General features: G+C 38.6%; 1 long non-coding RNA gene across 5 annotated transcripts in view; it reads left to right on the top strand.

Moving 5' to 3' along the window:
* The window catches only part of LOC144312065 (uncharacterized), a 145,053-nt gene extending 131,558 nt beyond the window's left edge, over positions 1–13,495 (top strand). For all 5 annotated transcript variants that reach the window (XR_013377505.1, XR_013377504.1, XR_013377501.1 and 2 more), the window contains 2 exons: positions 7,512–7,606; positions 13,093–13,495. This is a non-coding gene — a long non-coding RNA (uncharacterized LOC144312065). The remainder of the gene's footprint in view (positions 1–7,511; positions 7,607–13,092) is intronic.
* Positions 13,496–21,807: the final 8,312 nt, after the last annotated feature.

The following is a 21,807-nucleotide window of genomic DNA, read 5'->3' as shown; positions in this document are numbered from 1 at the left end:
AATTCAAAATTAGGAAAGTAAGAGTTTGAGCATGGTACTTTGAAAATACTGGAAGTCGAATAATATTGACCAAAATATATTTGACTTATACTGAGTTCTTAAGTTGACAAAAAAAAGTTAATGTAAACCTTCATAATAAATGCACTAAAATAATTTAATATTTTGAGTATCGTTTCTCTGCTTTTTATTAGCTATTATGTATCCGTCAACTATGTTTTAATACCATGTATGGTGGAATTCACATTATTAACATGAAAGAAATCAGATGGTGAATATAGAACAAACGTATTACTTGAAGGAATCATTTTTTATATTCTATCAAGGAAATAGTCTCTAATGCCACCTCCAATGATCTATTTAAATTAAAAATGATGATTTCCCATTAGGTGAAGAAATATGGTTATTTGTTGGAAAATAAGTTAATAGATACTAAGGTTGCTGAACTGTTCTTATTAGCAGCATTTCTTAGCATGCATTGCTACAGAGATGTTTTATTTAAGAAAATACTTCCAAACTGCTGAGCATTTTCATACTTGCCCATACTGCCTTCATTTTGTTCTACAGAATCCTATGGGGGAAGAAGTATGGAGGAAAGAGATTATTTGATAGTATTGTAAGTGGTACAAAGGAAATAAATTCAATTTTTAATTTATTTATGATAGTCACAGAGAGAGAGAGAGAGGCACAGAGACACAGGCAGAGGGAGAAGCAGGCTCCATGCACCGGGAGCCCGATGTGGGATTCGATCCCGGGTCTCCAGGATCGCGCCCTGGGCCAAAGGCAGGCGCCAAACCACTGCGCCACCCAGGGATCCCCAAAGGAAATAAATTCAGTTGGAGTTGGTTCAGCTCAGCACTAATCAGGCGGCATGGGGTCCTTCCTCAGTGACAGAGAAGATTGTCCTGGGAACAAATCCTCATCACAATGCTGGTCGATGAAGAGCATTTCCATGCTACAAAGCAGCCACTGAGATATTTACTGGTCAAAGGAAGCAACTTATCTAATATTGCATTCAAGCAGGTGATTAGTCTTCCTATTGTAGAAAAAAAGCATTATATTGCTTAGCTACTCTATGGTTAGTTGAACACCTAGCATTAGTTTCAAATAAGTTGATCAGAGATCATTTGTTTCCTCAAGTGAATTGATTCATATACTAGAAGATGTCTGAGAGTACCAATGACTGAGAGGCGATTTGTGTGGCAGAAAGTTCTATCTATCTGTACCTATAAATAGATCTGTTACCTAGATAGGTAGGCTATATACATCTACAAGAGTCATTACTATTATCCCTGCTTTTTCTGAGAGAAAATAACAAGGAGGGAAGAAAAAAACCAAAGCCCATTTTCTTTAGGCTTCTTTTGTTTTACAATGCAAATATGTGTTGGTCTCAATTCAGAGTTGTGTCCAAGATGGTTCTCTGAGGTGTCACTTCAGATTACCTGCTATGGATGCCAAACACATTCAGTCCCAGTTGTCTGACCAGGACAGGGCTGGGATACAGTTCCAACTTCCAGAAAGAGAACAGCTGAGTCCGTGAGAATTTTGCAGAGCTCAACGAGGAAAGCCAGAAGGAGGTGGGAGGGCCTGAAGAACTATTGTCTTCAGTTTTGCAAACAGGATTTCTAAAAATTCAGAGAAGAGTTCAGCTTGGTTTGACTTGGATTGACTTTGGATTTCCATCAGGGAAGTTTTATTCCTGGTCATTTGTGGACAATAAATGTCCCTCCATTGGCTCTAGCCTGAATTTATCTAATAAAGAAATAAGTGCTGGAGTTTCTTCCATTCAATTATTTTATATTTTTAAAAATTTCTTAATTTGTTATTGTATTTGCTATAAACAGAGTTTATCCCTAAAACAGATGAAACTTGTAATTTCAAAAATGTATCTACTACATTCTGCACAGTGTGCCCTAGACACTGTATAGGTGCTTTGCATACATTTCCTCTAATATTTTTAACAAAAATTTTAGGTTAGATATTCACATCCCCATTTTAAACATCCAGGCTGTTAAGTGACTATCAATTTATTATTATTCATACATTTTACCAATACTAATTAAAACTGTATCTTTAGTAACGAGAAATACAATAGAAAACAAAGGCTTGCCCTCATGAGGTTTATATATATTTTTTGTTAAAAGACAGGGATAATTCATAGTCAAAAAAATTGTAAGTTATATTAAAAGTTACAGAAGAAACAAAATGATCCAATAAAGAACAATGGGAGCAACTTCTTTCCATAGAATAGTCATATTTATTTTAAAGATTTTATTTATTTGAGAAGAGAAAGAGAAAGCATGAGTGGGGGATGGGGCAGAGGGAGAAGCAGACCCCCTGCTGAGCAGAGAGCCTGGCTCAGGGTTCCATCCCAGGACCCCAGGATCATGAACTGAACCAAAAGTAGACACCTAATCCACTGAGCCACTCAGATGCCCCTGGAATGGTCACATTTAAAGAAATAAATTGATCAGGAAAGGATGAGTTGATGTGTAACTTGGGAGAAAGGACATTAGAGGCAATGTTGATCCCATGTATGAAGACCCAACATGGAACAAAAGAGGAGCCAATTCAAGGGACAAAAGGGAACTCTGGGTCTCAGAGGGACAGAGGGACCCCATGAGAAGCCAGTTAGACAGCCAGGTGTCCATTTGAGTGGGGCGTCCTCAACTGGAAAAGCATTTCAGTTCGCTGGAAAACTTTAGGAAAATCTCATGGTCTTTAGATTTTTAAGGACACCAATCCTGCCGCTGGGTGAAAAAGAGTGTGACCCTGTCACAGAAGTTATGAGACTGAGTGACAAGGAGGCCTGGAAGCAATGCCCAAGGAGTGACATCACTTACCAGGGGGTTGGAAAAGAGAACAAAGAAGATTTAGAAAGAGCAGGAAGAGGAAGTGGTATGAATGACCAAAAATTTAAGACTATTTCAAGAAGAGAGTGGCCATCTCTCTGAGATTATGCTGAGGTCACACACATACTTTGAAGATAAAAAAATTAGATCATATAAAGCATTGATTACATTAAAAAGTTTTAGAAGAGGTAGGGGAGGGGTGCCTGGGTGGCTAAGTCAGTTGAGCATCTGACTCTTGGTTTCCACTCAGTTCATGATCTCAGGGTTGTGGGATCAAGTCCTTGTCCAGATCCCTGCTCAGTGGGTGGGGGTGAGGAGTCTGCTTCTCCCTCTCTCTCAAGTAAATAAATCAATTAAAATCTTAAAACAAAAAGAAGAATAGGGGATATGGAGGAGATCAGTATCACCTGCTATCAGTAGGATGGGGTCCCCTCTACTGGCCCTGCAATATGTGATCTGACACCCAAAGCCCACACTACCACTTGCTTCCTTGGACCACAACTGGTACTAACTGTGCAGGATGGAGTTCTCTGGGAAGTAGGAGCTGAGATGAAGCTCTGAGTGAGAAAGACACTGTGGGAATTCAAGACCCTGTCCTCCCAAACTAAGGAGACTACTGAGGAAATGAGAATCAATAAGAAAAGAAGAGAACAAGTTTTTTTCTCCATCACTGGTATAATCAAAATCCTTTGTTCTTTGCCAGTGGATCATTTCCATTAGTCCAACAGATACTGTAATTTCTACCAATTATTTGGTATTCTACTTCCTTTTGGAAAAATGTCTTTACATGTGTCACGTACTTTAAAAAAAGATTTATTTGTTTATTTGAGAGACAGAGAGTGCACATGTATGTGAGTGGGATGGGCAGGGACAGAGGGAGAGAAAATCTTAAGCAGACTCCACACTGAGCACAGAGCCTGCGGGGCTCATGGAGTCTCACATGGGGCTCAATCCTAGGACCCTGAGATCATGACCTGAGCTGAAACTGAGTTGAAAGCTTCATCAACTGTGTACCCAGGTGCCTCTATTCATGTACTTTTGATTTTCCTCCTGCCTTCCTGATTCTTCCAAGACTCCTTTGCTGGCTCTTCTTCCCCTTCCATCCTTCCAAATTGGAAGTGTCCAATATAGTAGCCACTAACTACATGTGTCTAATTAGATTTAAATTAATGAAAATGATTAAAATTTTAGTTTCCTCAGTCACATGTGAGTCACACGTGGCTAATGACTACTCTGCTAGTCATTTCTATCATCACACAAAGTTCTACTGAACAGCCCAGATTATCAGAGACTCAAATTTTCACTTATGTCTATTAAGTATCCTATACCCAATACATCAAGATCAGAATTCTATTTTCTCTTTCAACCTAATTCTCATAGAATCAATCTCGTTAAATGATACCAGCAGAAACCCAGTTACTCAAGCCAAAAATGCTAAGATGTTTGTGTTATTTTTGCCTCAAAATACCTGGTATTTTGCTTACCACCTGGTATTAAACTTATCAGCCTATACTGAGAGCTCTACCTGAAAAATGTGCCCAGCATTCAACTGCATCTCACTGCCTCTTTGCCAAAATTCTAGACTAATCTACCATCATTCTCACCAACTGAAATTCTAATTTGTGTTCATCCCTCTGCACTTCCCTTTTACACTCAATGTACACCTAGCAACAGAGTGATCTTTTAAAAATGTAAATCAGACTACATCACTTTCTTTTCAAACCCTCTGATGGCTTGCCAGCACATTTGGGATACAATCCAAGCTTTCTGCATTGCTTATAAGTCCTGCATGAAATTATCCTTTCCTAAATCTCAAGACATCTTACACTGCATACACCATCCTGCCCCCTCTAGCCACCACAGCCCCTTCTGCTCAGCCCCACTGGGTTTTTTGGTTTCTCTAACACTTTCCCTCCTCAGGGCCTTTCTATTGGCTGTTTTCACGATATGAACTCTCTTCCCCAAAACAACCATTTCATTTATGGGTTTACTTCAGTTGGGTCTCTGTTTTATTTATTTATTTATTTATTTATTTATTTATTTATTTATTTATTTATGATAGACAGAGAGAGACAGAGAGAGAGGGAGAGGCAGAGACACAGGAGGAGGGAGAAGCAGGCTCCATGCCCGGAGCTCCAGGATCACGGCCTGGGCCAAAGGCAGGCGCCAAACCACTGAGCCACCCAGGGATCCCCGGGTCTCTGTTTTAAATATTGTTTCTTCAGAGTGATCTTCCATGAAGCCACTATAAAAAGTAATATTTCTTCCATGCTGGTGGGTCACTTCTTATCAATTTATTTTTGTTCTTAGAACTCCCCACTGCCTTAAGTTATATTTCTTTACTTGCTATCTATCTCTCCAACTAGAATGTTGAGTCAGTGAGGGCTGTACCTTTCTCTTTCCCATTCGCAGTGTTAACACATAGTGTGTGCTCAATAAATATCTGTGAATTAGTAAGTGAATGATGGCATTGTCAAGGGTTTCAGGACATGAATAAGGCAGTCCAAGGAGAGTTGTATCTTTGGGACTTAGCTAAACCAAGGATAAGAAATGAAAAGAAGCATTATTCTGATTCATGCTATGAAGAGGCACAATCCAGTTCCTATCCTGTTTTAACACAGCTTTGTGTTTCTTCTAAAATGAAGCTGTATAGGGGATCCCTGGGTGGCTCAGAGGTTTGGCGCCTGCCTTTGGCCCAGGGCGTGATCCTGGAGTCCCGGGATCGAGTCCCACGTCGGGCTCCGGGCATGGAGCCTGCTTCTCCCTCCTCCTGTGTCTCTGCCTCTCTTTCTCTCTCTCTGTCTATCATGAATAAGTAAATAAATCTTAAAAAAAATAAAATAAAAAATAATAAAATAAAATGAAGCTGTATATGTGGACTCAGGGCTGGTAAAAAGTGTTGTTTTAAATAACATACTAGGACATGAGCAGTTGTTATAACTGACAGCTACGGGATGTTATATTTCTCACTGGCATCTTAAAACCAGGACCAAAGTCATAACTATGATCCATCACTTCGAGCAGTATCTGACTGGTCCACTCATGAACAGTGACCTCTATGGATCTCTCTGTATATGGCGGAAATTCTAAAAAGTACAAAACTGCTGGAGTCATAGGGAGCTATTTAAAAATATTTTATTTTCTTGTGATAACGATGATAGTGATGTCTATACACAACTTTATGTGTTATTAGTTCTATAATACAGAGCTTTGTGTTCATGGCACTCAACAGTCAAGGTGGTTATGTAAAATGGTGCAAATAATCTAAAGCCATATAGTTAGATGGAATCCTATATTATATCAACTATAGTTAATTATATCCATTCATTTCACGTATTTTTTATTGGCTGGTAAAAAGAAAATGGAGAGGGGCTCCTAGGTGGCTTAGTTGGTGAAGCATCTGCCTTCTGCTCAGGTCATGATCTCAGGGTCCTGGGATCAAGACCCGGGTTTTGTGGAGCTCGGTGCTCGGCAAGAAGTCCGCTTCCCCTTCTCCCGCTGCCCCTCCCCCTGCTCCTGCGCGCGCGCACGCGCACACACACACACACACACACACACACACTCTCTCTCTCTCTCTCTCAAGTAAATAAATAAAATCTTTTAAAAAAGGAAATGGAGAAAGGAAAACTGATTTCTTAAATGCATGAATGATTAGTAACTATGTAGATGAGAGACATAAGATTTAGACTCTCATTTACAGTTTATTCTTCTCTCTTATTTTCCCCAATTTCAGAATTCTAGAATAGCTTATTCTCCTTCAATTGCATTAAATGAAGGGAAAGAGGTTTTAGTAACCATTTATATTCACATGGCTTATTCAATAATGATAAGTTGACTTTAAGTATTATCAAAGTCTACTCCCCAACAAAACAAAACAGAAGAAACCATGAAGACAGTCTACAGATTCCATAATGTTAATTTTTGTAATTAAGTTTGGAAGATGCTTTGATATTTATTGCCTGGAAACCTCATTACCACTTGTTCAATATGTATGAACTTTTATTCCATGTGAGAAAAATCACTTATTTACTTTAGAGCTGGCTTAATATAAGGCTTTAACATTCTATGTACATGATAAAACTTGGGGAAAATAATCCATTTAATATTTTTTAACTGAGAAAATGGATATGAAAATGCAGAGCCAGAAACATTTTAGGTTTGAAATTTAAAATTGGTAAATGAGGATGTTTGTTTTTCTTCCTAAAGGCAATGGTTTAGAGCTTTGATGTTAACAGATGACTCACTGCCTTAGCCATTGGTTCTCAGTTTTCCTCCCCAGGATTACACTCCTTGAATTGTATTAAGAGTTTTATGATTCCCAGTGTCTTAATCTTTGTTTTTAGCTGTACCATGCTTGGAATATTGAGTTACTGTGATCCTGAATATGAATTTTGAGTAGTAAATCATCCCAGGGTACTTGGGATATTTGTTGTCTATGGTTTACTTACTACCCATGCATGGTAGCAACTAGAATGATTGCTTTACTTGCTCAACTCCATTTCAGCTTTAAAAACTGAGTTATGATGCCACTTAAGAAGTACAGAAATAAAGCCCAATGAGAACTATACAGTAAGAACACCATTGTAAAGTTTTTTTCTTCCTTCACCCTACATGAAGTGCATAAAGCTTATAGAATGCATAAGTTTTATACTTTTTCTACAGATGAGCAGCATAGTATGTTGGAAAAGTCCCAAAGAGAAGTCAGGAACCCTGGGGGTCCTGTTCCATTCCTGCTTCTGTAAGCCTGTGTGATCCAGGTAACATGTTAATGCTGTCTTGCCATAAACTTACACCTGAGAAAAATGACAGAGGTAATGAGATTTCTTCAAAGGTTGTGGTGATTTCTAAAGTCCAGTATGTAAATTTGTCTGAGCCTAGAGGTTGTGTGTGCATTATCAGGAACAATTATATATGGTGGAAAGAAGACAATGAATACAATAAAGGAGATTTTCTTTGTGGAACAAAAATGTATCCCACACTTGGGGAGAGATAAGATGTGTGTTCCGTCAAGTTCATTCATGTCCTAGGAAGTCTGCTTGGATCTTATCAGAAATTTATTGTGATAGTTAATTTGGCCAACAATCCTCAGCCAATATATCCTCCAAGGCTAGAATTTAATTTGCAAAAATTGAAAGATGCTGTGATTTCATGACCATAAGAAGTTAGCCAATCTTCTAACTAATTTAACAATCTTATTTAGGTATCCCTTTCAAAATGGACTATATCTCCATTTCTTTCCACAAGTGGAAAATCTCCACTTTTCAAATATTTTTTTTAAAGTAGCTCCTTAATCTCCTGCGGGCCCACTCATTAATGAGCTAAATAAAATATTGACAGGCACAAACAAATAATGTTTTTTTGAGAAGTATGCTATCATATTTTTTGTCCACTTAGCATGAAATGTCATTTGGAGGCTATTCACCAAATAGATTAACCTGTTACTATAGTATAATGATGCATTAGCAAGATGATGCTTGCCTAATTTTTACCATTTTTAAAAGTACATACCTGTGTTAAATATTTCAGAATCTAAATGTTGCTCCCTAAACACATCAGCATAGCCCAGATTCCAGGGCTATTCTGTGGTTCCCTCAGACTATGCACTTGCCTTGTCTCTCTCAAAGTTGCTTCCTCAGGGCTAGAACTTGTCTTAGGAGTGTAGCCATGGTTTCATTGTTAATACAGCAGCATCTGATTTGTAAATGGCCTAAGTCCTTGTTCTGTTATCCAGCATTGCTGGAGAAAGACAGAGGTATGAACTTCAAGCAAATCCCTCCTACATTAAGGGGAAGGAGTTAGCTTAGTTTTATGATAATTCTTGAAATGCTCAGCCATCTGTGAAAAACATTCTTTTACTGCGTTGTGAAGTATGCATTTATTATCCGCTTCCCCAATACTGAATCACTTATCTTGATTATACACCAGCAATTCAAGTGCTTTGTAGTAGTAATATGGAGAATAAATGTTTTGTTTGTAATTTTGCCCTCTTGACATTGGTTTCTGCTCAATAGAATCAGAGCTGGCAGCCCAGTTTCAGGAAGTGCATTACTCTGTGCACTAAAACAACATATCATTGAGAATATGTGTCACCCTGGCTTCCTTAACGTTTGACTTGAATTGCCATACGGTCAATGTGACAGATTGAGTAATCATTGAATATTGACGGGGCCTTGACTACAAAATCTACCGTGCCACTGACAATTTGATGTCATTCTAATGACATTCCAATGGCACTACTTTCAAATGTATTTCCAGGCCAATCGATTTTTTTCTGCCCATGTATAATCACATGGCTGTTTAAAATGTCAAGTATATGTTCTAGTTGGAGCCTCCCATCTTATCTGCCTTATTTTATTTCTTCTTAGCACCCAATGCTGATTCATCATCTGAGCAAAAATACTTGCAATCTTCTAAGTAGGACAGATTTCCTCTCTTTCCTGTACAAAGCACAGTTCATGTTGGCATCCCTAGTATCTAGCCGAATGCCTGGTGCATACTGTGTACCTGATAAGTGAAGTATGTTGAATGTAATACTCTTCTGTATACCAATTGTTTTCATTTCCTTCCTTCAAAATATACTTCAATATCAGATTTCTCTAACTATTCTCTCTCCATTCTTATGTCTTTCTACCTGGTTAAAGAGATATCTCCATGGACCGCAGGCCTGGAAATATTTTATTATCTTCTACTTGTTTCTATATTTCTGAATATGTGGCAAAGCTTTGTAATTTAGGATGTTACATTCAGCCTTCTCCTTACTTAGTGTAGTGCACATTGTGTAATGGTCATATCACATATTATCTGACTGCAAGACGTACCAAGCCCAACAAGAAATCAAACTGTCAGGAGTTTTATGTATTCTAACTAGGAAATGAAGTGACTTTTATTTTCTAAGTTCCACTTGCATTTTCTTTCTAATCGATTTCCAATCCATGGGATACTCCTATTCCCAGGTACTATTTTCTGAGGCCACGGACTTAGTAAATTTCATGCTTCTTTGAAAAGAGCTAATTTGATGTGCCCAGAACAGCATGATTAACTGTGGAATGCACTGCTTTGTGTTCAGTTCGTTAATGAGATTAGTTTTTCAATACAGAGCAATGGTGCCAGCAAGCAAACTTTAGGAAGCATACATGCACTTGCTTTTGTTTGCTGGGTTCTACTGATTCATCAGAATAGGGTATTTTCCTGTAATTTTTCCTGCAGGCTTAAAGCAGATCAACATTCCATAGCTTATTCATTTCAAATTGCCAATTTATCATTAAATGAAAAAACTTGCTCTGTGTTACTTAAAAAGAAACCAGAATCCTTGCTGTGCCAACATTTGTATGCTTTTGAAGTCACTAGAAACTTAATAGCATGTTTTCTGTAACTCTTAACACCATTTCTAGAGTACAGTGTGGTACTGGCACACACGGCCACTTAACATTCTAACACTTTGTAGCTAATTGAAAAAAGAGGATCTGATTTTGCAAGGAAATACCCAGAAAAGACACTGCACATCAGAAGATAAAGATTTGGTTCAAAGCATTCCCTACAATTAACTGTTAATGGGAAAGTTGGAAGCAAAACTACTGAGCTGATCTCGTAAAGCAGACTTCTAAGTTACAAAGTATAAAAGATTAATACTGAATAGAGTTCTCTTGTAGGCATGTGGTCAGAACTCAAACCCCACACTAATATGAATTACACAGAGAAACTTATTTAGTCAGGAGATTTTTTTTTTTTTTTTAGAACTTCCAATGGCATTCCTTTCTAGTGTGCACAGGGTACTGCCAGATAACCACCAGTTGGTGGAAATGTCTCCTCCTCCCAGACAAGCCATAGAAAGAGCCCCAGCTGGGACTGATATGAGGGTTCTGGTTCTGCTTGGAGCCCAGGCAATTCTCCACTTGCCACCTTACTAGTACATTCACAGAAATGAAATCTTTAGACAAAAAAGCGTGAAGTCGACCTATTTACTAATCCAGGGAATCCACAGTATTTCAAAAGTCAGTGAATTTTCCTGCCTGAAGAAAATTCTTTCTCATTTTTTCCCTTCTCCCTCTGTTAACCAAACAGAGAACCCAGATCTGAGCAACTGCAAGGCATCCTTATAATTACACCATTTTAAAAGGCTTGACATTTGGCAGAATTATTCTGATGAGTTGCTTCTTTATATTTTTTAGAAGTTATCAATAGGAAATTAAATATCTATAAGACTGGTTCTTTCTACCACAGGTGGGAAAACGAATGGTAGAGTATTGACTTTCCAGAAGACTTAAAGGAAATCTTACGTGCCTTGACCTCCTCCATTGCTGAGTTCCTGACAATTTTCTAAGGACACAAAGAGCTCATAGTCCCACTTAAAAGGAGTTTCACTGTGTGCTCCTGAAATCACAAGTTTAATGAAAGAGTTCAGAAAATTGGTCATTTGTAGAGAATATGTCTGCTCTACAGAAGAAAACTTCACATGTGTCTCTGGCTGTTACAAGGTCTGATGTGAAGGAGCAAGCATCTTCAGAAGTGCTCATTATAAGTTCACAAAGCTGGCCTTATCATGGCACAAAACAGAGTGACATAGTCTTGCATTTTTTATATACTTAGACTCAGAAGCCAAGAGGACAATTCTGATCATGTTATGTCACAAAGTGATAGCAGGAAGATTCTTAGAGATAATTCTGTGCCATATTTCTCAAATAGAGAAATGAAATTGTTAGATTCTAGGACACTATCCCCTTTGGTCACACAATTAGGGAATGTTGAGATCAATATCAATAGTCTCTCTCAAGGGAGGGTTCTTCATGATGCCAAGTGCTTTTCTTGTCCCAGGAGATAATCTCGTGTGTTTTAAAGGAAAAGTCTATTCCAAAATGCTGTCTTCCAAAGTTACCTACTTCTTGGGTCAGGCACCTATAGAGTCCTATCTACAGTGTTTTTGGGGATCTCTAGGGTATGAGTTGACTTAGCTGTAGAGTAGATCCAAGGCTGTCATATCTCATGCCCACCAATCATCAGGAGAGAGTCTTCACCTTGTAATGCCAGAGAAATCAGGATTAAGGTTCTCTCTAACATATCACTTCCTTGTACATGAATCTTCACCAAATCCCTATGCCTACTGAACCAAGCAGCAAATGTCTTAAGATGATGTTTGTTTATTTATTTTTAAGCTGATTTATAAAATCCTCTGGTCTCAAAGCTCTCTTTCAACTCCTTCCTTAAGTGAACCCTCTTTTAATGAATTGGTTGTTGTACCACATCTCACCTTATATTTCACGGTCTCCTCTCTGGAAATCCTATAAAGTAAGGATATATAGTATAAATGGACACACAGGCAGAGAGAGGAAGAGAAATGAGAGGCAGAGACAGACAGACATACAGACAGAAAGCAGGAAAAGCTGCTATAAAATTGTGGGAGGATACTGACACTCCCCTAACCAAACAGCCTGCCAGGTACGAATTCTTCCTATTTCTTTCATCTTTATTAATCTTCCTTGAATCTCCCCTGTGTATTTTGTGACACATGTACAAATTAACACAAAAATACTATCCCCAATATGCTAAAACTAACAAATATAAAAATGCTGATATATAAGAGCCAAACTAGGTAGACAAAATATACATTCAGTTTTGCAATGAATAAATAAATTAAAATTTCAACTGAAGTTATTACTCAGAGGAAAAATATATGTGACCTACATAGTTGTTTTTTTAATTTATGATACAAACAAAAAATTGATTTATTTTTGCATAATTAATAGTTTATTTAGCATCATGTATACTGAATATTAAATCAAATACAACTTTTGGGCCTTGCTGTGAAAATAACACTGATTTCAGTATCTCCCTGTTGGGCTTCAAATTATAAACAGCATCAACATTATTCCAATCCCTGCTATGTTCTTATTATCCTTCTTACTATTAATATTATTAAAAATTAATAATAAAAAACCATAGTATTAGGAATATATCACCATAGTTCTCTCTTGAATGAGATCAAAGTTCTTTGCATTAGTTTTGTTAAACTTAGAGGTTTGTGGCACTTTAGTATCAAAGTTTTGAGAGAAGTAAGAAAGACACTTCTTATTAAATATTTAGACAATTTCAGACACATATGAGAATTAAGGAAGCATCAAACTTAAAACATTGCTCCATTTTTAATTTATCTATTAGTGGGAATTACCACAATCTTCAGGTGCTATGCTTTGATTATAGCAGCTGAACATTACAGAGTCCACTATGCTTTTTTTCTTATTGTCTTCAGTCTCCCAGAAAAGAACAAAGGCAACCCAGTGAAATGTCTGACAGATGGGAACACAGATGCAAAGCCAAGTCACAGAGGAGTCAAGATTTCGGTGGAGATGAATTTGGTTGTGCTCCTGGGGATAGAGATTAAACCACTCCATCACGATACTGAGTGCCCAGAAAAAGGAATGAGATTAATTTCAGGTCCATAGAGATAGAGACCAAAGTTCAGAATCTACTGAACAGACAGGCATAGAATCAATAAAGAAATCAGATGTAAATTTAATGTGCTAAATGCTCTAAATGCCTAATTATGAAATGAAAATTTGTTAGTATTGGAATATATACAAAATATTTTTGTATCGTTGTTCTCAAAGTAAATGTTCAAAATACTTTTGTTCAAATAAAAGTTCTTCATCATTCTCTCCCTCACCTTTTGTGAAATGTCTCCCCTATTTATATATGTTCAATAATGTATAAAAATGAGCAGAATTGTAATATCAGCATCCACACCAAAGATCTTTCAGTCTTAAATTGAAACAATTGTTGAGTTTTAGCATTTAATAGTATCTGAACATTTTCTTTTTGTGTGAGGAAAATCTCTTAGATCTTTTGTTTTCTTTCTTTGTTTCTTTCTTTCTTTCTTTCTTTCTTTTTTTCTTTCTTTCTTTCTTTCTTTCTTTCTTTCTTTCTTTCTTTCTTTCTTCTTTCTTTCTTTCTTTTTCTTAAAAATAATACCAGAAATAAAATATACTTGAAGTACTTAGTTCATGACTAGATGATCATCTCTTGGCATTTCAACACAAATGAAGTATGGGCCTAGTAATAAATAAATACGTTGACCCTACACTTTTTGAGTACCCTATTTTTTAAAAAAAATTTTTTTATTTATTTATGATAGTCACACACAGAGAGAGAGAGGCAGAGACACAGGCAGAGGGAGAAGCAGGCTCCATGCACCGGGAGCCCGACATGGGATTGAATCCCGGGTCTCCAGGATTGTGCCCTGGGCCAAAGGCAGGCACTAAACCTCTGCGCCACCCAGGGATCCCTGAGTACCCTATTTTAAATTATGTGCAGAAAGTGGAGCCCTACAATGTTTTCATTTAGTTGCATTTATGATCTTAAACCAGAAATGGAGAAAATGCCAGTTTCATTTAAAAACCTTACAATTTAACCTTAGTCCAAATGCAACAGGAATAAATGCAATCTCAGAATAAACATGCTCATTCCAAATGCTCATCACAGTACCTGCTGTGATGTGATAGGTACCTGTTCATGATTTGTGCTCAAAATAGATATCCATTAATGTGGAATTATTACCTAGGATGAGACATAGATGGAGAAGTGTGGGCAATTAGGAAAAAGGTAGTCACAGAGATATATGAATTTGTGTGCATATTGATTAATGTGCCAATTGGGAAAGCAGACAGCTACCTAAAGCCAAAAGAGATAATAGTTGGGGAGCAAGGATGTGAGTCTTAAGTCTCATAAAAGGAAAGAGTAAAACTCAGGTCTCAGACCATAAAGTCATACAGCAGCAACAAACAGCACTTTCAGTGTTGTGTGTGAGTGTGTGTGTGCACAGGTGTGTAAAAGAGTCTTTGGGCACACAGTTCCCTGATAAAAATGATTTAAAAATTATATGCACATGTTATGAAATTATAGCGCTAGCTTCCCAAGGACTTTTATTTACTACCCATTTCTTTAACAAATTCATATTGTAAATTCCCATTTCCTGTCTTATGTATATACTACTCAACTTCTCAGAGGAGGCTGGGAAGATTATTCTTTAGCTGTGACCTTAGGATTGCTTCTTTCTCCAGGACTTATCAGAAATGCTAGCTGTAAGGGAGGGCAAGATGGTGGAGGAGTAGGGTCCCCAAGTCACCTGTCCCCACCAACTTACCTAGATTACTTTCAAATCATCTTGAAAACCTTCAAATTCAACCTGAGATTTAAAGAGAGAACAGCTAGAACGCTACAGAGAGAAAGGTTTTCGCTTCTAGCAAGGTAGGAAGGCAGAAAAAATAAAAATAAAAAAGAATCAAGTGGGGGGAGGAGCCCCGCGAGGAGCTGGGCTAATGCAGGGCGGGGAGCCCTGGGACAGGAAAGCCCAGTCCCAGAGAAGCAGGAACTTTAAAAATCCGCACTGGATTCTTCCCAGATGGAAAGGCACTTAGCAGGGAAATCCAGCAGTGGAGCCTCCAGTCTCCCAGGGTTAAATATGCCTTTGGGACCACGCTCTGCAGACTGCGGGCCAACCTCTATAAAGGGCTGGAGCACACACCCGGCGGGGCCTGGGGAGAAGCTGGTTGGTCTGGCAGCGGATCTGGGGGAGAGGGCTGCGCCTTGCTGCCTCCGGGAGCTGCAGCCCTGGGAGTGTGATTCCACAGCGCAGGCCCCGGATCCCAGTGTGCCAGGGGACACAACCCAGGATCCTGCACTCCCCCCAGACAGACGGAAGCAGGGAGGACACAGGACAGTGAGGACCCTCCACTGCTGGGTGCCCCCAAGCTGTGCAGATCAGCACTCCCCGCCCCCGGGAGCATCTAGGCCAATGCGTACTGGGAGACTGCAGTTGTTACTGCGGGAGCTGACTCCAGGGCTGGAGACCTGGCCACCGCCAGTGTTGTTGTTCCTCCTGGTGTCACCTGTGCCTGGGACTGAGCAGGGCCTCAGGAACAGAGGACTCACAGAATAAACAGCTCCCACTGAGCCCAGCAAACGGCAACTGGTGGGGGGGTGGGGCGGGGCAGCTTCCCCAGGTGCACACACCTGTGAATCAGCACAGCAGGCCCCTCCCCCAGAAGACCAGATGGAAGGCAAAGTTCTTGATCAAGCAGCACTGGAAAGCTCTAGGGGAAGTTAAGGGATTTACAGTATATAGAACCAGAGAATATCCCTCTTTTTCTTTTTTATTCCTTTTTCCAGGACAACTTGTTTTTATATCAGACTGTTAATTTCATTTTTTTCCTCTTTTCCCACATTAACTTTAATATTTTAACAACTCTTCATTTTTAAGGTTCTTCCTTTTGACTTTCATATCTACAATTACAGGTCCTAGATATATTTTCCACTTCTAGATTCCCTTCAACATACTCAACTTAATTTTGGGAGGTATACAAGATATGTTTCTTTTTGTTTTGTATTTTTATCTGCCCGTTTTGTTCTACAATGGTGGAAATTAATACCTTTTAAAACATTACCAGCATGCACCCAGAACCAAATGGTATACCATGCTGGTTCATTCTGTGAGACTCCTCATTCCCATTCTGCCCTTCTCTTTTATCTCATTTATGTTTTAGTGGTCAATGTTGGGGCCCTCCACAAATATTTCTGGTTTATATAAATTTGAGACTGAACATCTTCTAACATACAAAACTTAATATACTCAGAAACAAAAGGATCACCCTCTAGAACCCCTCAGGTAGACTACATTCTCCCTCCACTACAGTTCGTCACAACCACCATCTCCGAGGCCCCCCACCTTTCTTTTCTTTCTTTTTTTTTTCCTTTCTCTTCTTCTTTAGGATTCCTGGCCTTTTACTTTCTTACTACTTTGTTTTAAAATTTGTTTTTCACTTTAGAGGTCCTTTTTGTTTTATTTCGTTCTGATCTTTGTTTTCAATTTCTGGTCTCTGACCAGCAGAATCATCTAGGGTGAAATTTACTTAGGTTGTGGTTGATATTCTTGATGCAGCCTGCTCATACAGCCTCTGCACTGAGCAAAATGACTAGAAAGAAGAACTCATCACTAAAGAAAGAATCAGAAACAGTAATCTGCCACAGAGATACAGAATTTGGATTACAATTCAATGTCAAAAAGCTAATTCAGAAGCACAATGATAAAGCTACTGGTGGCTCTGGAAAAAAACATAAACAAATCAAGAGACTTCATGACTACAGAATTTAGATCTAATCAGGCCGAAATTAAAAAATCAATTAAATGAGATGCAATCCAAGCAGGAGATCCTAATGATGAGGGTTAATGAGGTAGAAGAATGAGTGAGTGACACAGAAGACAAGTTGATGGCAAGGAAGGAAGCTGAGGGGAAAAGAGAAAAACATTTAAAAGAATGTGAGGAAGGGTTAAGGAAAATAAACTGCATCAGAAGGAAAATTCTATGTATAATTGGGGTTCCAGAGGGTGCTCAGAGGGCCAGAGGGCCAGAAACCATATTTGAACAAATCATAGCTGGGAACTTCCCTAATTTGGAGAGGAAACAGGCATTCAGATCCAGGGGATAGAGAAGTCCCCCCCTAAAATCAGTAAAAACAATTCAGCACCTTGACATTTAATAGTGAAACTTGCAAATCCCAAAGATAAAGAGAAAATCCTTAAAGCAGCAAGAGACAAGATATCCCTAACTTATATGGGAAGAAATATTAGATTAACAGCAGACCTCTCCACAGAGACCTGGCAGGCCAGAAAGGGTTGGCAGGATATATTCAGGGTCCTAATGGAAAAGAACATGCAGTCAAGAATACTTTATCCAGCAAGGCTCTAATTCAGAATAGAAGGAGAGATAAAGAACTTCCAAAATAGACAGAAACTGAAAGAATATGTGACCATCAAACCAGATCTGCAAGAAATAGTAAGGGGGACTCTGTAAAAAAAAAGAGGAAGCCCAAAGAAATAATCCACAAAAGCAGGGTTGAATAGATACTACAATGACAGTAAATGCATATCTTTCAATAGTAACACTGGACGTGAATAGCCTTAATGACCCCACCCCATTTAGATGTAGGGTTTCAGACTGGATAAAAAAGCAAGGCCCATCTATTTGCTGCCTGCAAGAGACTCATTTTAGACCTAAGGACACCTATAGCCTGAAAATAAAAGGTTGGAGAACCATTTACCATTCAAATGGCCCTCAAAAGAGAGCAGGGGTAGCAAGCCTAATATCAGATAAATTAAAGGCTATCCTAAAGACTGTAGTAAGAGATGAAGAGGGACACAGTATCATATTTAAAGGATCTATTCAACAAGAAGACCTAACAATCATGAATATTTATGCCCATAATGTGGGAGCTTCCAAGTATATCAATCAGTTAATAACCAAAGTAAAGACATACTTAGATAATATAGACTAATACTGAGAGACTTCAACATGGCGCTTTCTGCAAATGACAGATATTCCAAGAACAACATTTCCAAGGAAACAACAGCTTTAAATGATATATGGGACCAGATGGATTTCACATATATTTACAGAACTTTATATCTGAACGCAACTAAATACATATTCCTCTCAAGTGCACATGAGCTTTTTCCAGAATAGACCACATATTGGGTCACAAATTAGGTCTCAACCTATACCAAAAGATTGGGATTGTCCCCTGCCTATTTTCAGACCATAATGCTTTGAAACTTGAACTCAATCACAAGAAGAAATTTGGAAGAAACTCAAACATGTGGACGTTAAGGAGCATCCTGCGAAAACATGAAAGGGTCAACCAGGAAACTAGAGAAGAATTAAAAAGATTCATGGAAAATAATGAAAATGAAGATACAACCATTCAAAATCTTTGGGATACACAAAAGCAGTCCTAGGAGAGAAATACATCGCAATACAAGAATTCCTCAGAAAATTGGAAAAAAACTCAAATACGCAAGCTAACCTCACACCTAAAAGAACAGGAGAAGAAACAGCAAATAAAACCTACACCAAGCAGAAGAAGAGCCTTAATAAAGATTTGAGCAGAACTCAATGAAATAGAGACCAGAAGGGCTGTAGAACAGATCAACAAAACCAGGAATTGGTTCTTTAAAGGAATTAATAAAATAGATAAACCATTAGGCAGCCACATTAAAAGAAAAAAGGCTCAAATTAAAAAAATCATGAATGAAAAAGGAGAGCTCACAACCAATACCAAGGGAATACAAACGATTTTAAAAACATATTATGAGCAGCTATACACCAATAAATTAGGCAATCTAGAAGAAATGGACACATTTCTGGAAAACCACAAACTACCAAGACTGGAACAGAAAGAAATACAAAACCTGAACAGGCCAATAACCGGGAAGGAAATTGAAGCAGTCATCAAAAACCTCCCAGGGCACAAAAGTCCAGGGCCAGATGGCTTCCCAGGGGAATTCTATCAAATGTTTAAAGAAGAAACAAAACCTATTCTACTAAAACTGTTTTGAAAGATAGAAAGGGATGGAATACTTCCTACCTCATTTAGGGAGGCCAACATCACCTTAATTCCAAAACCAGACTAAAACCCCACCAAAGAGGAGAATTATAGATCAATATCCCTGCTGAACACAGATGCAAAAATTCTCAACAAGATACTAGCCAATAGGATCCAACAGCACATTAAGAAGATTATTCACCATGACCAAGTGGGATTTATCCCCAGGATGCAAGGCTGTTTCAACACTTGTAAAGCAATCAACCTGATAAATCATATCAACAAGAGGAAAAGCAAGAACCATATGATCCTCTCAATAGATGCAGAGAAAGCATTTGACAAAATACAGCATCCATTCCTGATCAAAACTCTTCAGAGTGCAGGGATAGAGGAAACATTCCTCAGCATCTTAAAAGCCATCTATGAAAAGCCCACAGCAAATATCTTCTCAATGGGGAAACACTGGGTGCCTTTCCCCTGAGATCAGAAACATGACAGGGATGTCCACTCTCACCACTGCCATGTTGAATAACATGGTACTAGAAGTCCTAGCCTCAGCAATCAGGCAACAAAAAGAAATAAAAGGGCATTCAATTGGCAAAGAAGAAGTCAAACTCTCCTTCTTCACAGATGACATGACACTATATAGAAAACCCAAACAACTCCACCCAAAGATTACTAGAAATCATACAGCAATTCAGCATTATGGCAGGATACAAAATCAGTGCCCTGAAATCAGTGATATTTCTATACACTCACAATGAGACTGAAGAAAGAGAAATTAAGGAATCCATCCCATTTAAAATTGCACCCAAAAACATAAGATACCTAGGAATAAACATAATCAAACAGGTAAAGTTTCTATACCTCAAAACTACAGAACACTTCTGAAAGAAATTGAGAAAGACACAAAGAGATGGAAAAATATTCCATGCTCATGGATTGGCAGAATTAATATTGTGAAAATGTCGATGTTACCCAGGGCAATTTACACGTTTAATGCAATCCCTATCAAAATACCATGGACTTTCTTCAGAGAGTTGGAACAAATCGTCTTATGATTTGTGTGGAATCAGAAAAGACCCCAAATAGCCAGGGGAATATTGAAAAATAAAACCTGAGCTGGGGGCATCACAATGACAGATTTCAGGTTGTACTACAAAGCTGTGATCATCAAGACAGTGTGGTACAGGCACAAAAACAGACACATAGATCAATGGAACAGAATAGAGAACCCAGAAATGGGCCCTCAACTCTATGGTCAACTAATATTCGACAAAGCAGGAAAGACTATCCACTGAAAAAAGACCACTCTCTTTTACCATACACAAAGATAAACTCAAAATGGATGAAAGATCTAAATGTGAGACAAGATTCCATCAAAATCCTAGAGGAGAACACAGGCAACACCCTTTTGGAACTTGGCCACAGCAACTTCTTGCAAGATACATATATGAAGGAAAGGGAAACAAAAGCAAAAATTAACTATTGGGACTTCATCAAGAGAAAAAGCTTCTGCACAGCAAAAAAAAAAACAGTCAACAAAACTAAAAGGCAACCTACAGAATGGGAGAAGATATTTGCAAATGACATATCAGATAAAGGGCAGGTAGCCAAGAACTTATTAAACTCAACAGCAAAGAAACAAACAATCCCATCATGAAATGAACAGAAGACATCAACAGACATTTCTCCAAAGAAGACATGGACATGGCCCACAAGCACATGAGAAAATGCTCCGCATCACTTGCCATCAGGGAAATACAAATCAAAACCACAGTGAGATACCACCTCACACCAGTGAGAATGGGGAAAAGTAACAAGGCAGGAAACCACAAATGTTGGAGAGGATGCGGAGAAAAGGGAACCCTCTTACACTGTCGGTGGGAATGTGAACTGGTGCAGCCCCTCTGGAAAACTGTGTGGAGGTTCCTCAAAGAGTTAAAAATAGATCTGCCCCAGGACCTAGCAATTGCACTACTGGGGGTTTACCCCACAGATACAGATGCAGTGAAACGCCGGGACACCTGCACCCCGATGTTTCTAGCAGCAATGGCCACAATAGCCAAACTGTGGAAGGAGCCTTGGTGTCCATTGAAAGATGAATGGATAAAGAAGATGTGGTCTATATATACAATGGAATATTCCTCAGCCATTAGAAATGACAAATACCCACCATTTACTTCGACGTGGATGGAACTAGAGAGTATTATGCTGAGTGAAGTAAGTCAGAGAAGGACAAACATCATATGATCTCATTCATTTGGGAATATAAAAAGTAGTGAAAGAGAATATGGGGGAAAGGAGAGAAAATGAGTGGGAAATCTTAGTGAGGCCGACAGAACATGAGAGACACCTAACTCTGGGAAAGGAACAAGGGGTAGTGGAAGGGGAAGTGGATGGGGCGATGGTGTGACTGGGTGACAGGCACTGAGGGGGGCACTTGACCGGATCAGCACTGGGTGTTATGCTATATGTTGGCAAATAGAACTCCAATTTAAAAAATCCAAAAAAAAAAAAAAAAAGAAAAAAGAAAAAGAAAGAAAAGAAATGCTAGCTGTGCTAAATCTCTCTTAATAAACATCTTATA

The sequence above is a fragment of the Canis aureus genome, chromosome 4, assembly GCF_053574225.1.
Source record: "Canis aureus isolate CA01 chromosome 4, VMU_Caureus_v.1.0, whole genome shotgun sequence".
Classification (NCBI taxonomy): Eukaryota; Metazoa; Chordata; class Mammalia; order Carnivora; family Canidae; genus Canis; species Canis aureus.
The sequence above is the reverse complement of the archived record's forward strand: the minus strand, read 5'-3'. Positions and strand labels throughout refer to the sequence as shown.